This window comes from Pelophylax lessonae (assembly GCF_965119305.1).
Source record: "Pelophylax lessonae genome assembly, chromosome: 3".
Classification (NCBI taxonomy): domain Eukaryota; kingdom Metazoa; phylum Chordata; class Amphibia; order Anura; family Ranidae; genus Pelophylax; species Pelophylax lessonae.
In genome coordinates this window covers 552,458,394-552,472,010 of record NC_138770.1, presented here as the reverse complement: position 1 = coordinate 552,472,010, position 13,617 = coordinate 552,458,394, and the positions used below count along the sequence as shown (strand labels likewise).

The 13,617-nt window shown below is 43.3% G+C and overlaps 1 protein-coding gene across 1 annotated transcript in view; it reads left to right on the top strand.

Annotated features, from left to right (window-relative positions):
- The window catches only part of KIF26B (kinesin family member 26B), a 546,719-nt gene that overhangs the window by 357,293 nt on the left and 175,809 nt on the right, over positions 1 to 13,617 (top strand). The window lies entirely within an intron of this gene.

The following is a 13,617-nucleotide window of genomic DNA, read 5'->3' as shown; positions in this document are numbered from 1 at the left end:
ATTTTTTTATCCTGACTTCTTGGTAATAAATCTAAAAAAACAAATTAGGCAGCTAGAAAGAAAGATGTAGTTAAGGAATGACAACATTTTTGTGAGTGTTCAGTTGCTGAGGTTGATTACTAAAGAGATAGAAAATCCTCACGGCAAACCTAGGTTCATTTTAAACACTCAGTCATGTACAGAGGGTTTTGCAGCTTTTTTTTTTACTTTCTTCCATAATCAGCTCCACTGTGCTTTGTCTTTTGTTGTCACCCACTGTGTAACCAGTGTTTGGTTTGGATGTTGACATGTTGGGTGTTTAAAATTTTATCATATGCTCTTGTTGAAAAATCTGATAAATATCCATCTGTCTGATCCAGAAAATCAGAAAGCCAGATTTATTGATATATTGACAGCTTTGACAGCTTAAGGTGTTTGTGACCATTATCACAGGACAGAAAGTGATAAGAAACCAAAATGATCTTAGTCTCACAATACAGGACACAAGACTTCATTTTCATTGACCATGGGTTATATGCACTACTTTGAGGTGATTGGACACTGGCAAAAACTTTGCTGGGGCTGCTCCTAGGGGCACGCTCATATAACCCCCCTCCCCCCACTCTGTGAGACCCTAGTTTTTTACCAGTGTTCTTAGGAGACTGACTTCTTCTCCTCTGGAGAAACCGTTGTGATTAGCACACAATTTGATGTTTAGGCACATACACCACTGTGATAATCCCTTTGTACTTGTCACTTATGTCTTCTGTACTATAGATGATATTATCATTTAAAATTGGTGTTTTTTTTTTTTGCCAACTGGAATTTGTGTTTGAGAATGGGTAAAAATTTGCAACACGCCTTCTAGCCTACACATTTTTGCCCACCCCACCTGAGTGTGCAACACGTTTACGGAACTTCATGCCACCTTCTTCTACAGCAGGGGTGCCCAACCTTTTGTAGAGCAAGGGCCACTTAAGCGATTTGGTACCCGGCCGCGGGCCACAATCAGCAGAGTCGGTGGATGACAGGTCCCTGTCCACTATGCAAATGCAGAGCAGACACGGACACAGACTGCTCTACTCTATAAGCTCTTTAATCCGATCCTATGAGCTCTTTGATCTGATGGAAGGGGCAGATCCTCTTCTGTTTTTTAACAGATAACATTGGAAGTAGGCGGGTGTAAACATACAGGCGGACCAGATTGGACTGATCGTGTGAATGGTGCCTTAAGAGGAAGTAAGGTCTGTAGGGGTCTGTAGGGTTTTTTTTTTCTTACCTGGAAAGTAAAGCCATAATGTGCTAGTATGCAGTATCCAAACGAAGCCCTCATTATCCTTGCTGGAGGCTTCATCCATCTTCGCCCATCTTCCTTCCAGTTCTGCAGACTCTGGCTGTGCTACTGGCCGGAGCTGCATAACGTCACTTCCGCGCATGCGCGCGGGAGCTGCCGGTCACGGCACATGGCTCTGAAGAAACGGCACGGGCGGCCGTTCCTTCAGAGCGCATGCGCCGATGACGTCATCGGCGCAGTATACAGTAAATTTCTCCTAAACAGTGGAAGTTTAGGAGATATTTACAGTACCTATAGGTAAGCCTTATTATAGGCCTACCTATAGGTACAATCATTACAGGGTTTACAACCTCTTAAGGCTGCTTTCAGATTCATGCGGATTCCCGCACCACAGGTGCAGTGCAGTGCATCTGTGGCTTTTCTGTGGGTTAGCTGTACTTTGCCGTAGACTTTTATTACGCGTATGTCACTACCATTTTCCATATCCCTGTACATTTTGTTTGGTAGGAAACACATCTAAAAGGTTTTTGAATTAATCTTCACTCCCTGCTGACAACACCAACTGTGGAAGAAAGTTCCACATCCTTACCACTCTTATGCCCTGTACACACTATCAGATTATCTGAAGACTTTTGTCTGCAGACTTACCAAAACCATATAATATGAGGTCAAACCTAAACACTTTCAATTTGTATGCAATCCGGCAGGCCCTTTCACTACATAGAAAAGGTAAATCTGAAGACAAAAGTCTTCAGATAATCTGATAGTGTGTACAGGGCATAACAGTAAAGAATCCTTTGCGCAGATAGAGATTGAACCAGTTCTCATCCAACTTCATTGTGTGACCACGTGTTTTCTCTAGGGATCTTTGGTTAGTTTCCTCCTGATGCTAGAGTCACCGTTCAAGGATTTGTATAATGGGATCATATCCCCTCTCAAGCACCTCTTCTTCAGGAAGAATACATTTAATGTTTGTAGTCATAACCGGGGTCCTCCAGCCCACTTATTAACATTTGTTGCCCTTCCCTGGACTCTCTCCAGTTCAAATATATCCTTAGTGAAGATTGGAGTCCAAAACTAGATTGCATACTCAAGATGTGGCCGAACCAGAGTGAGAAAATATACCTTCCGCAAGTTCTACCATTTCATATGGAAGACCTTCTTCCTCTTGTACAAGGAAAGACTTCTGAGCCCCAGGGAACGCTTTGTTGCTTATATCCTGGCCTTTCTTCAATCTGATCTTGACTAGATCCTAGCTGTGACCACCTTTAGATTTCTGCCTAATCCATCCTTTTCCAACCTCTTACTTTACAGTCCCCAATGAGTACCTTTTTGCTGCCTGCAGCTGTTCACATGCAATCGCAAAATAAGCAATTACATGTGACTACGGACAGATGAGCTACTCTGTACTGTACGTAGACTGTTTGCATCCAAGGTCACTCATGGGTCCTCAACCAAAGGTAATCGCTCTATATTTGAGTACATTAGGATAGCTGATTGAGGATTCATACAGGCTGTGTGGCTGCAGCTGAATGTAAGCACCTGACCATACCCACCACAGAAATACAGTGATCTGGGCAGTGTACAACCATAAATGGTTGTGTGAATCAGAGGCATAACTAGAACCTTCCGGGCCCGGGTGCAAGACACCATAAAGGGCCCCCCTGACCCCCAGCCAGTGGCAAGATGCTAGGGCCCGGCCATAAGTGTAACATTTGGGACCCTGGTAGTTCAGCCACTGGTGTCATTATTCTTTTTATTTTAGTTATTTTATTTTTTACCAGTTTATTTATTTTTTCACAATTTTATTTATTTTATAATTTTTTTACTTTTTTTTGCGGGCACAAGAGCTTGGGGCAGCAGGTTGTGGATAGGAGGGTGGCATATAGAGGAATAGACCCCCTTTATTTTTCTCCTGCAGCAGCTGAAAGGCTGCAGGAGGAAAATGAAGGGGATTGGTTCCTTTATATGTCGCCCCTCCTAGTCAGGTGTGCAGGTGGCTGCATGGGAACCCTGGAGCATGCAATTGTGGCAGTGCTGGTGGGGAAGGAGGATGAGCGGCAGTGCTGGGGGGGGTGGGATGAGCGGCAGTGCTGGGGGGGGGTGGTTGATGAGTGGCAGTGCTACGGGGGGGGGGGGTGGGAGTAGTGTCAGGGCTAGGGATGGATGGGATGAGTGTCAGGGCTAGGGATGGATGGGATGAGTGTCAGGGCTAGGGAGAGGGGGTGGGATTAGTGTCAAGGCTGGGGAGAGGGGGGTGGGATGAGTGTCAGGGCTGGGGAGAGGGGGGGTGGGATGAGTGTCAGGGCTGGGGAGAGGGGGGTGGGATGAGTGTCAGGGCTGGGGAAAGGGGGTGGGATGAGTGTCAGGGCTGGGGAGAGGGGGGTGGGATGAGTGTCAGGGCTGGGGAGAGGGGGATGGGACGAGTGTTAGGGCTGGGGAGAGGGGGTGGGATGAGTGTCAGGGCTGGGGATGGATGGGATGATTGTGTCAGGGCTAGGGATGGATGGGATGATTGTGTCAGGGCTAGGAATGGATGGGATGAGTGTGTCAGGGCTAGGGATGGATGGGATGAGTGTGTCAGGGCTAGAGATGGATGGGATGAGTGTGTCAGGGCTAGGGATGGATGGGATGAGTGTGTCAGGGCTAGGGATAGATGGGATGAGTGTGTCAGGGCTAGAGATGGATGGGATGAGTGTGTCAGGGCTAGGGATGGATGGGATGAGTGTGTCAAAGCTAGAGATGGATGGGATGAGTGTGTCAGGGCTAGGGATGGATGGGATGAGTGTCAGGGCTAGGGATAGATTAAATCAGCAGCGGTGGTGGGGACTTGCTGTCAGTGTGCACTCGGTTCCCCCTGCACTGTCTCTCTCGGCTCCCTCCGCTCCACGTGTCTCCTGTGACATCCATCCTCATTCAGCATCACAATCAATCACAGTTGCAGCTCCTCCCCCATCACTGTACTGGGTCAGCAGATTCGCCTCTCAGACAGAATGCCCCTTCATCAGCCTGCAGCTGCACGGACCCGGAGGAGACTGTGTGGGCGGTCGGCTGCGCTGTGCAGCAAGTGTCCCTGTTACGTCTGGAGTGTAACCTAACCAGAGAAGTCAGCGGGCCCCCCCACAATGGCGGGACACCAGGGCCCGGTCCCAAGTGCGACTGCTGCACCCCTGGTGCACTGGTGTGAATAAGCCCATAGACACAATCTGTGTAATTATCAGTGCACTTAGGATAGCCATTTTTTTTAAGAAATATTGCTGATCAAGAACCTTACAGCACCAGCATTTGGATTCCCATCTTTCTATTCTTTGCATTTTACACTTTTCTCAATCCTAATAAGATTTTTTTTCTTTTTCATTTTTTTTTTACATTTTTGGTCTTTGTTCACATTACAGAGCAGTGGTGGGTTAACATTGCATGTGATTTTTTTTTTTACCATTTAAGGATTGTTAGTAAGACAGATTTCTCAATTTAAGGTTTTAACAGACAAGCTTAATACATCACCATAAAAAATATTCTCACAGTGACTAATGGCCCACTGCACAATATTGATTAAACTACACAGCTATATTCTTTCATTCTCCTTTTTGTTTTATTGTCATATCCTTTGTATTCTTATTTCATGGCTGCATTCTTTTTTATGGCTCCAGATCATCAAGATATTGAAAATGATTTTCTATGCCGCACTCAATTGATTTCTAGGGAACCTGACAGAGGCAAAGGCTCAGGTGCAGTTGATTCCCACTAGGGGATTCTAGCCAATTATCTCAAAACTTAATTCGGTCAGCATTGCCCTGCCATGCATAACATTTGCTTGAGGATGCCGCCACACTAGCTGAGTGATGGAATGAAACAACTATAGGGGGCTAAAAACAGGTTACTATGTTATTAGTCTTTTTCAGGGCAGAGAGGTTAGAAGAGGAGTAGCAAACCTGCCATCATTTTAAATGAGCAAGGAGGGGGCATGTATAAATCAACCGAGACAAACACTTACAGACACATACATACATATGCAAGGGTGTTCCATCACCACAAAAAATGAAAACAACATACCAAACAGTTTTTTTGGGATGCACACATTATCTTGTTACTTTCATGAGCAGCACTGGGAACCTGGCACAACTGGGTGTAGTGATTTTAACCCTGAAAAACAAGCACCCCAGCTACCATGTATGCTAACATCATCCTAACGCTTAACCTCTTCCACCAAACCTTGTAGTGGTTGTAACCCTAAAAAAAAAACCCTAAGATCCAGCTCCTATTAAGCATGCTCTATAGCAGAGTGCTTGTGCTTTGTAATTTTTCTCTTCCTGTCTTGTAATATACCTGGTTGATGCTGCCAGTTCCTGTGTCCCCCTGTCTGTGCTGACCACAGTAATCATTGCTGCTGATCCATGTTTACTGTGGTCAGATTACGTGCCTCTGTCATTCCACATCACTGCTGTGACTGTCTCTCCCCTCTCCCCCTCCCTCCCTGTCAGTGTGAAAACAACTCTCCTCCCCGTCCCTCCCGCCGCTATTCAGATGCATATTGCAGCAAATATACATGTACCCTGCCATTAACAATAATGTATAGTTTTTTCAAAATGAAAAAGCTAAATACCTTTTCCCAAACCACCGCTGTGTGGTCACGTGACCCCCCTGTGCTGGCTGGCTGACGTCACAGGGGAATCTTTGCCCCTCCCGCTTCTCTAAAAAGATCGGGGAAGACATGTGGAGAGGAGGATCATATGACCGTACAGCTGCAGAGTGAGAAAAGGTATTTAGTCTTTTCGTTTTAAAAAAAAAAAAAAAACTTACACTATTGCTAATGGCAGCATGCTCCGGATGGAGATACATGCAAAGACTTTACAAACACTTTAACCCTCCTAGCGGTATCCCCGAGCGTGACTCGGGTGGATTTTCTGTGCTAGGATCGGTATCCCCGAGTCACGCTCGGGGTGGATGGGCAGAGTGCGCAGCGGTCTCTTACCTTCTCCTGGCGATCCAGCAATGATCTCCCATTGCTGTGATCGCCAGCCGTCTGAGATCCCCGCTGCTCGTCCGTCCTCCGCCGGTGTGAAAACTTTCTAGTTCCGTTCCCTGCAGCAGCAATGCTGCATGGGAGCGGAACTAGGGAGGGAAATTCAAACATTGAACGTTGCACAAAACACACACATAACATTTATATTATATATATATATATATATATATATATAATATTATATATTATATAATAAAATTATATTATTGATTAGATTATAATTCATGCGTTTGTGTTTCAAATTTATCACATCTGGGATGTCTACTAGAGTCTTGTTTTGGTCAGGTTTAAGTCAGTAATTACTAAGAATTGTTGGCCTATAATACATAACGCCAAATTTCCATGAAAAAAATTGTACCGCTTTTGGTACAGAATTCCTGACAGAATCATACCGCCAGGGAGGTTAACACTCAACATACTTCTGAAATTAATCCTTAAAAACTAACCTAAAATTTAATGCTAAACTAACACAGAATATTAACCCCTAGTGCTTAACCTAATCATAACACCACCTAATGGTTAAAAACGACAAACAAACACAAGGGCGCACCAGCCTAGCGCATTATCCTTTAAAAGGTTTATTAAAATAATAGAATAAAATTACTCACAAACGAGTTCTTGATAAAAGCATATCAGACAAGATATAAAGTCCTCAGCATCGAGATCGGGAATAAATCGTCCCCCGAAGCTGTATAGCCTTACGCGTTTCGAGGCTAAGCCTCTTCTTCAGAGCCTCTGGCGGTGCGCCCTTGTGTTTGTTTGTCGTTTTTAGTGGTTCCACACTTACCTGGTCTTGTAAGGGGCTGCAAGGCCGAAGCTTTCCAGAGTTGCCGTGTCAATAGTTCTCAACATCTGCAAGTTTGTAGCCGAGGTGGATAGAGGATTGCACCACTCAGAGCGCAGGGGACAGGTGCATTGCACCAACGTTTTACTTGTTTACAGCCTAATGGTTAGCATTAACCTTAAAGTGTTAGTAAACCCACAGTAAAATCAGTGTGTATATGCAGTGAAGCATGCTTGTTATACTCACTGTGAATCCTAAGGGGTTAATCCTCTGCATTATGTGAAAAGGCTGTTTGATCCTGTATTCTCTGATCCTCCCTTTCTTCCACAATTCCCAATCCATCTCCTGATAGAACAGAACCTTGGGGGCACTCCGCGCATGCTGAGTTTAGAATCTATTGCTATTTTTTTTGTCTTGGGAGGATGCATGTGATCAGCACAGGGCCAATCAGCACTGTCCAGACAGGGTCAGTGGTCCTGCAGCCTCATAGGACAGACAGAGAAGAATGAAACATCTTTCTTTATCCAGGGATGGACACTAATATAAGTCACAAGGCTACTATATACTGCTGATGAGAAAATGTATTTAGCAGTTTATATTTACTAAGAAAATTGCATTTGTATGTTATGTGTACCCTGAGAGACGGGATATAGTGAATGCAGGGTCCTGGGTTTAGTAACACATTAATTTTTATTGTAACCCTTTATTTTACCTCCTCATTCCCAGACACAGGCTTACTGCTCCTTAACCTAGTTAACCCCAAAAACTGGAGCAAGCAGAACATTTTCCTAATCTCCTGATATTCCATCCTTAGGAAGGGAAAATGTCATTGCTTAAAATAGCTTAGCAAAAAACAACAAAACTTTGTTAGCTCCCAAAATATGGTGGTATTATTAACCTGATTTTGGAATTTGGAGCAGGCATTACTAAAACCAGAGAATATTTCATCATTTTTAAAGTAAAGGCACCAGAGAAGCAGAACCCCCTCTCAGCACTACAAATTAGCGGCATACGCCGATGATATTCTGGTATTTCTCTCCAATCCGGCTATCTCCCTCCCAAATTTACAAAAAGAGCTTCAAATCTTCCAATATATTGCTAACTTCAAGATTAATAAATCGAAATGTGAAGCTTTGAATATTTCTCTTACTGACTCACAAGTTACCCAGTGCAAAAAATCATTTCCCTTCACATGGAAACCAAACTCCATCACCTATTTAGGGATAGAAATCCCACACAAACTACATGATCTATATAAACTGAATCACTTAACCAAATCACAATTAATTCTTCAAGATCTCAAAAAGTGGCATCAAGCACATTTTTCTTGGTTTGGCAGAGCTGCCATAGTTAAAATGAATATTCTACCTCGCATACTTTACCTGTTTCAAACCATTCCCATCCAACTCCCCGCCAGTTTCTTCTTGTCCATCAAAAAAGCAACTAGAGCATTTATTTGGCAACATAAATCCCCACGCATAAAATATAACACTCTAACGAGACCCAAATCAAAATGAGGTATGGGAATCCCTGACTTCCTTCTTTATTACAGAGCATCGCACCTCCTTCGTGTGGTTGACTGGCACACACAAATACAAAACAAAGACTGGGTAGCATTAGAGAACTCCTTTTCTGACCTTCCGATACAGTGTCTACCTTGGATCTCATACCCCGATTTGACAAATTCATTAAAACGACACCCTCTCATCGGTCCTACCCTACGCTGCTTCCATTCCTCCAACTCTGACCAATCTCTAACTAGACAACTTGGTCCCTTGACCCCGATTTTACATAACCCTCTATTTCCCCCAGGCCAGACACGTCATTCTCTTTGCAAGACTCCTTGTGCAATGGGTTTAAGGATATTTCACCTGTTACAAAATGGGAAATTGTTATCACACCCCGAGCTAAAAGAATATCTCCACAATAACTCCTTATTATTCTGGGAATACACACAACTACATCACTTCATCACCCCCCTTATCAACAAATCTAAATCCCTCCCATCAGTCTTCACGAAGTTTGAAAAGTTGTGCATTGCAGCTTCTCCACAACAGCACCTACTTTCCAAAATTCACGCCCTTTTGTGGGACTCGTGTCCTGCACACCTTGACAGGCTGAGTGATGATTGGAATGAAACATTAAACATAGAAATCCAGGATCACCATTGGGAAAAAATATACAGAAACGTCCTCAGAGGCTCAATTAATGTGTCCATTCAGGAAAATAATTACAAAATTCTCACAAAGTGGTACCGCACCCCCCATCTATTGAATAAGTTTGATAGTAAGGTGCCTGATTCTTGTTGGCGCTGTAAAGCACATTTTGCAGATATGATCCACATTTGGTGGGAATGTCCTTCCATCAAACCATTCTGGAACGTGGTCCGTCAACACATTGAAAAAATTACGAAGCAAACAATAGATCTGCTACCAGCTCATTTCCTCCTGCATCATTTTGCTACTCCGCCACCTAAATACTTTAGATCATTACCCATGATAATGATTAATGCAGCAAAGATGTGTATCCCAAGACTTTGGGGTACCTCTAAAATCCCTTCTTTGCAAAATTGGTTGCTCCAAATCGAGCGAATTTCCGAAATGGAGGAATTGATTGCCACCGCCCAGGATAATCCTACCCGCTATTCGAATATCTGGAAAGATTGGATCTCTTTTCGTAATTCTCCTGATTTTCAAAAATTGATTGAGGTATCTCTGCATTGATTATTCTTCTATTAATTGGATACTGTAATAACATAAACTGACTGCTTACCCTTATCAGTGTCTCATCATTTGAAATATCCAGCTTTAGGAATGTCAGATTTTGATCCTCTCCTTCCCCCCCATCCCCCCCCCCCCTTGTGCTGGTCACAAGGGAGTAACGTTACTCCCCTCTACCCCCCCATCTTTACTCTATCTTAGTTTGGAAGCTGTAATCTGCAATTTTTAATATTACCTTTGATATGTTTCAAGTGTTACTACATGTATTTACATGAACATTACCTACTGTACTTATTACAATGCTCACACTGTAATGTTTTGTTATTGTTGTACCATGTTTCTTCAATAAACTTTTTGGAAAAAAAAAAAAAAAAAAAAGAGAAGCAGTAGGCCTAGATCTGATTTTCAGAGATTAAAGCAGAATCGAGCAGGATGCGGATATTCAGGAGACTCTGGACATCATGGGATGCTTGTTGCCAGCTGATTTCTGTAAGGAATATGTAAAGTTAAACTGGGTTTTAACAAATCCCACCTAGGAGAAAAGAAATTCAGGAACTCATTAATTATTGTGAAGTTTTAAAGGGAAGTGGTCACCTACTGGCTTATAGTATACCCATTCAACATGTTTTGACTTCCTAATTCTGACTTTTGGCTATAGCAGGGGGAGGAACTGGAGGCTCCAGAAATAGATCTCACCTTGGAAATCAGTGAAGGATATAAGAATTTGGGGGGGGGGGGGGGTATTTAATTAAAATATTAATCATGAGTGGACTTATGCAGTACATTGAAGTACTTGTGTTAACAGTGTTAACCTTTTTCATGGTCTAAGGACTCAATAATTATAGCTCATTATGGTATGTATAAAAAAAGGAAAATTGCATCTAATGATAGGGTAAGTGATTACATATTTAAAAGGTAATTCCTCAAAAGGGCTTTGGTGAGTAACCATCGCTCCTATTCCCTATGCCCTTGTTCTGCGTTTTTAAACTCCAGCATTGAACTTTTCTGAATTAACATGGTAGTAAAATAAAAATAAAATAAAAAAACACTTGACAGGCAACATTTTTTATAACAGAAGAGATCCTAGTGGTCTCCTCTGTCATAAATTTCCCCTCTGCATGTCAGTGGTAATGTGATTTGAGCATGCGCAGCTCAGACCACATATACGGCCTGCTCTGTGTGCCGTAGCAATGTTACTCCCATGGGCATGTGCGGAACAGACATCAATTCAGCCTGGGCATTCAAGAGGCCCAAGATAAGGAACCCGAAAGGAAGACCAGGTGAAGATGGAAACTTCGGGGACCAAAGGGAGCCATGGCAGTGCAGCATTGAAGGACTCTGATTGCATGTAAATCTGTCATAATGTGCTAGAATGTGGTGTATATCAGTATATTATGTCTTAAACCTGGAGGGGGCTGAGAGAAATCGATTACATATGGAATAGTAGAGATTACCAGGTGAGTAGTCCTGGAGATGGGGATTTAAATGTGCCTATTTTACAAGAATAACATACAAAAAATGGAAAGAAAAAACAGATAAAATCAATTTATTAAAGTTATTCATACAGTAAAACATCTCAGTATTTATTTATTATACTTGAATAATCATATAAATATGACATTACATGTCTGAAATACATCACATGAATCACTTATGGATCAATCCATAAGTGATTCATGTGATGGATTTCAGACATGCAATGTCATATTTATATGATTATTCAAGTGTAATAAATAAATACTGAGATGTTTTACTGTATGAATAACTTTAATAAATTGATTTTATCTGTTTTTTCTTTCCATTTTTTGTATGTTATTCTTGTAAAATAGGCACATTTAAATCCCCATCTCCAGGACTACTCACCTCGTAATCTCTACTATTCCAAATTTACTACGGGGATGGTGCCAGTTGATCTCTATACCCTTTCTCTCCACACAATTTGTAGTTACCAATCGATTACATACTTGAATAGAATCTTTTCTTTTTATACCAGAGATTAGGTCAACTTTAACTTGTTCTTTCATTTCTGCGGATTATAAATCTAATATTTCCCACAGATTATTTAAAAAATGGCACAGGTAAAAAGAAATGAAAGATGGCAGGCCCAGACGTTGTACCTTATAACAGTAAACTACCATTCCATACGCACCTTTCCTACTATACAAAGTCAGAGAAAATGTCAGATTGCATGACTCTTGTGTTCATTTTTTTTCTAAATATCTAAGAATCGGGGGAATTGGATTGTAATACACCAGCTTCAGTTTGGAGGCTGATCATAGTGAATGCAGTGTCAAATAGTGTGATTTTCAGTGTTTTTCAGATGACGGTGCAGTGTGCACTGAGCCATTGACTTCTCTTATATCCTAGAGGTTTGGTGCGCTTTCTGTAAAAGCACCAAAACTCCTGAATACGGCCCCTTTCGGCACACCGCTCGACGTAGTCCATTCTGCTCAGCGGGGGATCTATCCGCCGATCCCCGCTGAGCAGGCGCATGACAGCTCCGTCTCCGCTCTGTGTGCAGAGACGGAGCTGTCAGATCCCTGCTGTCCTCTATGGGGAGATTGGATGAGAATGGACCGCCTGTCCGTTCTCATCCGATCCGATCCTCCAGACGGATGGAAAATAGGGTTTCCATCCGTCCGGATTTCACAGACAGGATTGGATCGGATAGCAACGGGTGTCTCCGCTGACACCCGTTGCCCTTATAGGGATGCATGGAGCATCCGATCAGGTCCGCCTGAAAAACTGATAGGCGGATCGGATCGCCTGTGTGAAAGGGGCTTTCAGGAGTTTTGGTGCACTCTCAGAAAGTGCACCACACCCGCAAGATGTAATAGAAGTCAATGGCTCAGCACAGCCAACCCAACGTCATCTGAAAAACAGAGTCTGTGGCTCAGGGCAGCTAACTCGCAGGAAAGCCGCAGGTGCACTATAAACCGCAGCACATCAGTGTGAAAGCTTATGGGGTGCTCAGGACAGTTAGGGCTTGTTTACATTTGTGTTTTGAGGGGCGGTAAAACCTTAAAGTTTATTGTGGCCCACGACCTGTTACCATATCACTTAAGTGGACCTTGCTCTCTAACAGGTTGAGCACCCCAGGTGTAAGAAGTCTATTCATCCCATTATATGGCTGCCGTCTCAAACTACAACTCCCACGATTCTTAGGGCTCTACATAGAAGCCATGGGCTTGCTTGGCAGTAGCTATCTCCCTGCTGGCCTGGAGAAGAATGGTGCAGCATAACATCAGTATCTCAGTAGAGGGAGAGAAGAATAAAAGGAAATGCCTCCTTCTCCATACTGTTGTAGCCCAGCACCTGGCTACACGTGCTGACAAAGACAGCTTTGTGAGAGGCATGTTGATAGGGCCCACTGATAGGAGTTTACACTAAAGGCTGAACTACATGCAAACAGCTAACATAAATTAAACTAGAAAATGTACAATTTCCGGGGAAATTGTGTAAAGTAATCTTGCCGCCACCGATAGTCTCCAACTGGGGAGTGTGTGGGAGTGGCAACAGTTTGTGTGTGTGTTTAAGTGTAGTGTGTGTGTGTGTGGTGTGTGTAAGTGTGGTGTGTGTGGTGTGTGTGGTGTGGGTGTGTGTCGGGGTGTGTGTGTGTGTGTGTGTGTGTGTGGGTGTGTGTAAGTGTGGTGTGTGTGTAAGTGTAGTGTGTGTGAGTGTGGTGTGTGTGTGTGCGTGGTGTGTGTGGTGTGTGTGTGTGTGTGGTGTGTGTGTGTGTGTGTGTGTGTGGTGTGTGTGTGGTGTGTGTGTGTGTGTGTGTGTGTGTGGTAGTGGCAGCAGTTAAGAAATGTTGGCA